This window comes from Tamandua tetradactyla, chromosome 6, assembly GCF_023851605.1.
Source record: "Tamandua tetradactyla isolate mTamTet1 chromosome 6, mTamTet1.pri, whole genome shotgun sequence".
NCBI classification, from domain to species: domain Eukaryota; kingdom Metazoa; phylum Chordata; class Mammalia; order Pilosa; family Myrmecophagidae; genus Tamandua; species Tamandua tetradactyla.
This window is the reverse complement of record NC_135332.1, coordinates 136,675,352-136,681,351: the sequence shown is the minus strand read 5'-3', so window position 1 is coordinate 136,681,351 and position 6,000 is coordinate 136,675,352.

Here is a 6,000-nt window from a genome sequence, read left to right as displayed (position 1 = left end):
CATGCCAATATTTTCAAACTTGAGTAGAATTTCTTTTACACAGAGTACCGTAGGCAAGCAAGTTTCCAAGTCTTTAATTACTTAAGCTATTGAAAAGAATGTTTTATGTGAAAAGCAGAAATTGTATATTTCTCTTCAATATCTAGCAGCTGAAACTATTTAAGCTGAAATCTCCTCTTCAAATCCCGAAAACACCTTTGGAAAGAGACAACCATAAAAGCCTTTAAGTCCTAAATGATATTTTTAAAAGTTATGAGTTAATAAAACAGGACCATTCATTTTCTGGAGAAAAGAGTTCCTTTGATGTATTTTACCTACCTGGAAAAAAAAGCTGTTGAGAGGGCATAGTTACATGATTTGAAGGTGAAGGTGTCTGTTCTATCTTCATTTCTCTTGTGAGTTATCTAGATATAATGTTTCAGACAAAATAATTTTATTTTATTCAAATTTAATTATTAGAGATCAAAGGGGGGAATGCTATGAGGTAATTGTATTTTCTTTCATTGCATTGCAGAGTTGTTTTCTTCTCTTTCTTTCTCTGTGTGTGTGTGCGGGTGGAGTGGAGGCAGTTTAATGTTTTTAAAGTGTCTCCATAATCAGAGTCATATGTTTTAATAGTGAGATCATCCCTAGTTATAATGGTACTGCCAAAAGCTGGTTAGGAATCCATATACTTCCAGGAAGTTAATCTGGAGGATTTTGAAGGCACTTCCTATTCAGTTTATGGAGGATCAATCCTCCTAGCTAAGTGCCTAACCCCCAGAGACCTTAACCCCAAGACTCTGGGTAGATGAAGACTTGCTGCTTCCATCAGACTGAGGGCCTAGATGACCAACCCGACATCCTCTTAGGGGAATTATAAGGAAGACTATAGTTGGGCCAGGCCAAAAGACATTATATTGCTCTGCTGTCCATCTAAAAAGATTTCCCCTGTCTATCTGTGTCACTTCAGATCCTAGTCTCCAGTTATCCACCGATGTTGTCTAGAACTCCAAAATGACTCAGCCATCTGTCTTCCTGGCTGGTGGTCCCTCTTTCTGCTGACCACTTTCACTTGAGCTCTGCCAGTGTACTTGTCTTCCTCTCTGCATGTCTGACTATAGCTGTATCCTAACTGTGGGTGTCTTACTAACACCTGCTTACACACTCTTCTGATTTGGCTACCTCCACTGCACTGACACCTGGAGGGTTCCCTTCCGACCTGTTAGGACTTTTTATTCCTAAACATACTTGGCCTGCTGCATTCCTTTAGTAGGCTTCTTCCAGGAAAGCTTTCAATTCTTTTTCTTGGAGTTTCCATGAAGTTAAAAGGTTCAAAGTCAGTGTAGTGAAGACAACCCTTCCAGCCTTAGAAGGTGTTGCCATCAACATGGGAAGGTTTGCTGCTATGTCCCAAGCACACAACTTTCTGAAAGGTGTTTGACCTGTCGCTTGCAGGTCTCTTTGCTTTCTGCAGATACATATTTCTGAAAGAGCTCCTTGAGTGATGTACACAACTCTAGTTGTATGTCCAAATTGTTCTTCTCTCTGAATATTAAGTATTCAGTTACTCTTTTCATATGATCTCTTCCTCTCTTCACTGGCTTTCATCTAAGTGAAAGTAAGCCAGCCCTAAATCCCCTCCAGTGAGGACAGTTGCCAATTTCTGGCTCTGCTGCTTCATCATGGAAGGTGATGGTGGAGCCATCAGGCCCACAAATCAAATGTAGCTGATTCCTTGCGGTCAGATACAATATTGTTTCCTCTGCCCTGTCTACAAGCAAGTGGTCAGAGCCATAATTACTCCTGATGGCAGGTGGCAGGTCTACATCACATCTTGACGTTAGCTTTTAGCTATTTTTTTTATAGCTGCCAGTGTGCTCAGTCAAATACCTGTCTGTCATCACAATCAGACATGTCTTAATGTCTGTGCATTACAGAGGAAGACCTCGGCTGCTTTCCAACACGTTTATTATGGTCCCAGCGTAGTATTTTATCACACATTCCTTACGCATAGCCTCCTCTCCACCACCACGGAAATCTTCCAAGTTGGCAGCTTTAGTGTCTACTGCCATTAATCTTCACTAGGCTGGGATCATGGGGCAAAGAATGATTTATTGCAATTACCTGTTATAGTGCAGAGCTCAGGTGAGCTGGGCTCAGATGCATTTACTGGGCTCACTTCCATTCTTCCACAGCCAAGGAGTAAAACATGTCTGCTTTGTTTCTATGTAGATCTGCATTCATGTAGCCATTAAATGTTAGTTAATTAACAGGGAAGTGGAGAAATAGATTGAGATAGTATTAGGGTTATGTACAGACATGGCAAAGCCTGGCTGTTCAAAGCCAAAACCAAGGCTGACATTTGACAGTCAATTTAATTCCTTTGTTGTTTCTGCATTTTAAGAAACATCCAAAGAAAGTTCTAAATTGCACTTTCCTGACACTTTCTGCACCATCTGTTCCAGGTGATTAAAACCAATCTGCATATAGTGCTGTGTCTCATTTCCAATTCCTTGCTCCCTGGGATGGCAGGGGGCAGTGCATGAAGTGGGGATAATGTGTGCTTGGGTTGTGCTAGTGAGGAGAAGGAAGAGGTGAAAGTAGAGTAAAAGGGGAGAAGAAAGCTCCATGTAAGCTCTTTACTCAGTAATACATGGGTTTCCTAAAGATGGCCCATCATTTTCCCATTACCAGCTCTGATGGCATTAGCTTATTTGTTCTAAATTAAAAAGCACAAATACTCTCATGTTTCCAGCCTGGTAGGAAAGTAACAATTTTCAGGATTAGGTAAATGGAATTAGAAAGCTTTTTGCTTTTGTATGAGGGATCGCTTTCAACTTTGATATAATCTGTAAGAGATGCTCTTTCTTGGCCTATTGTGGCCAATAATTTGAGTCCCCTGGAATAAGGGTAGTTAGAACTAAATGATCTTTATAGGATATTTTCTGAATTCCTCTGATTTAAGCACAAGACAAGTCTCTCTGTGTCTGTGACCTTCTAAGGGGACAGTGGAGTTAGGAGAGAATGGATACATATAATTCCCCTATTAGGTGGCCCTAATCCTGGAATTCATACTCACCTCTGCCCACTTCATCTTGGTCCCTTTCAATGCTGTTATGAGTCTTTGCACGGGGTTTCTGGGAATGGGAACATTGCAATTCTGCAAAACTTCCACCCCAATGTACTTTATTCTCAGCTTTAATGCAGCTACATTACCCTTGCATCCTGCTACTATTATGGGGTATCTGGGATCTCGTAGAACAGTTGATGAAGCTGTTAGGAGTGGTCAGTTTGTCAGTCAGTCCTAGACCTAGTAGATATTCCACTCTGCTGAGTTTTCATTGGCCCTGCTTCCCCATGTCAGAGTCCTAATGAAGAGAGTTATAATTCAGGGTATATTCAGGAGAGAAAGAGGGCAGTTTTGAAAGTATCTTGTGGCCAGGGCTGATTACCTGCAAACTTGCATCACTGACGTCAAGAAAGTTTTATGTCAAGTCCTTTCTTTCACATGTTCCTGGGACATAATAGTGGGAGACAACAATTAACATCATCAGGTGAGGTAGGGTGTTTCCAAAGTGTCTTCCAATGATCACTGCCTCTGGGCATTCACTCCTTTATATCATGCCCCAGTGTGGGGACTGGATCTAGTGACTTACTTCTAATGAATAGAATACAGAAGGGAAGAGATGTCTGATCTAAAAGAACGGTGGCTTCCATCTTGCTTGCATTCTCTGGCATTCATTTCTTGCTTGTTCATGCTATGAAGCCAGCTGTCATGTTCTGAGAACTTCCCTATGGAGAGGCCTACATGGCAAGGAACTGAGGGTGGCCTCTGGCAAAACAGCCAGGGAGTAACTGAGGCCCTTGGCCCAGAAACCCGTGAGAAACAAAATACCGCAAACAACATGAGTGTGGAAGCAAATCCTTTTCAAGTTGTGCCTTGAGATGACTGCAGCCGGCACCTTGATTGCTGACCCACAGAAACTGTGAGATAATAAGCGCTCTTGCCGTAAGACATTATACTTCGGGGTATTTTGTTACATAGCAATAGATAGCTAACCACAAGGAAATCTTAACTACACAGGAATTTTGCCTTTAAAAAATTCACCAGTAAGAAGGTGAAGATCCTTCTTTGTTCTTCCCTCTGACTTACTGAAGAGACAGTCATGGGTTCCACAGCTCCAAAAGACCGCAGCCAGCTGCCTTTTCCATTTGCTTATCGGCAAGTAGCCTATTATAAGCCCAAAGGTTTTAGAGAACATACCCTCTCACAGCTGGAAGCCCAGATTTTGCTCTGACATCCTTTCTTCAGTTTTAATGCATTAGTGAATGTAATTCTACAGTATGCAGGGACCTGGGCAAAGGCAGGCCGTTTAAACATTCAGCTGTGTGCGTGAACTGGGGAAATCACAGCTGCTCTTCGCTTTCGATAATACCAGGGAAATTGGTAAATAAATAAATAACCAGGGCCCAGGGTTCATTTACTAAATACCCCAATATGTGCAAGCAAGCTGCATCAGGCACATCAAAGGAAAATAAAAGCATAATTTAGTAATAACATGGTCTCCTGCAGCCTCTTGCTTAACCCAAGTGTTAAGTTAAAAGAGGTAAATCAGAGGTTTTGAAGCACAATTTTATACTTAGTTTTCTTTTTCCTTTTTTAAAAAAATGAACAGGATCTGGGACCACGTCCTCTGTTAGCAGGATCTGGCACAGTTTTCCTTTCTGTGAAAGGGGAGACATTTAAAAATAATTGTTAACAATTATTCTTTATTTACCCTTCAACGCAGCAATCTCCCCATGTTATAACTGTGTCTTGTTTAAACTGTTCGCGAGTATTTGAGACACTTAACATCCTCCACGTCAATGACTGGTTTTAAACTTGGGTGGAGGAAAGAGTGCAGAGCCCAGACTGGGACTGAGGAAACTAGTCTGTAAGGGACAAAAGGCCCATATGCTCTGGGAGCAAGATCAGTGCACGTCTCCCAGCACACCTTCCCTACTTGCCTACCTATTCCCAGGGACCTCCAAACCTTCTGCTACCTGGTGTCAGAGAGATGGCAGTAGGAACACCCAAACCGGCTTTTGTTTGCCGCATAATCAGCCACAGTTGATGCCCTGTTCCTCCATATTGCTTTGACCTCTTGCCGTCCTCTACTTTTCCAATCTCAGCCCCAGAATTTGCCCACCCTGGAGAGCCTTCCTGGGTTCAGCCCTCTCCAGCTCTGTGGAGCTGTCCCTCCCTTGGATCCTCACTTGCTTACTGCCTGCCATGTTGTGGTTCATCTGCTCCATTTTTCCCTGATAACTCATGCCTTGCCCTCTGTCTGGGTGCCCAGACTTCACTGCCAGCACATTAAACACATCTGTGTTTAAACTACTCCCTCTGCACCCCCACCCCCAGCCAACATGGTGGCTTTTTGCACAGTCACGCCCTTCAGTGAATTCACCTATTATACAGAGAAGCAGGTCTCCGGAATCAGACTGCCTGGGTTCAAATGCCAACCTTCCCACTTTGTAGCTTTATTATCTAAATTACATCCCTTAACTTTGCTAAGCCTCAGCTTCATATGCTTAAAATGGAAACTTTTCCAAGCCTCAATTTTTTTCCCTTAAAATGAAAATTAGTAATCTCTAATCCATAAAATTAGAGATTATATTTGGGAGTTCCTTATATATACATGTATATATATATATATATATATGTATATAAAACAGGTTTGAAATGATATAGCAGGTGTAAAATAATATGACAGATGTAAAATATGTCATCTGCTGGCTAGTTTTGTACTAAATCTTCAATAATTGTTATATAACTATGCAATTTAATATGACAATACTTCTACAGATTTTTTTAAAATATTAGATTATTGTATTTTCTTAACCTCCCTGTTAGGTAAGTACCATTATTATCCCTTCTGCACAGTAAAGAAAATGAGCCTCAGAGGGCTTAAGCAACTTGCCAAGGTTCATACACCTAGTGAAAGAGGTTCAGATCAAGGCTGATTCTAGAACCTT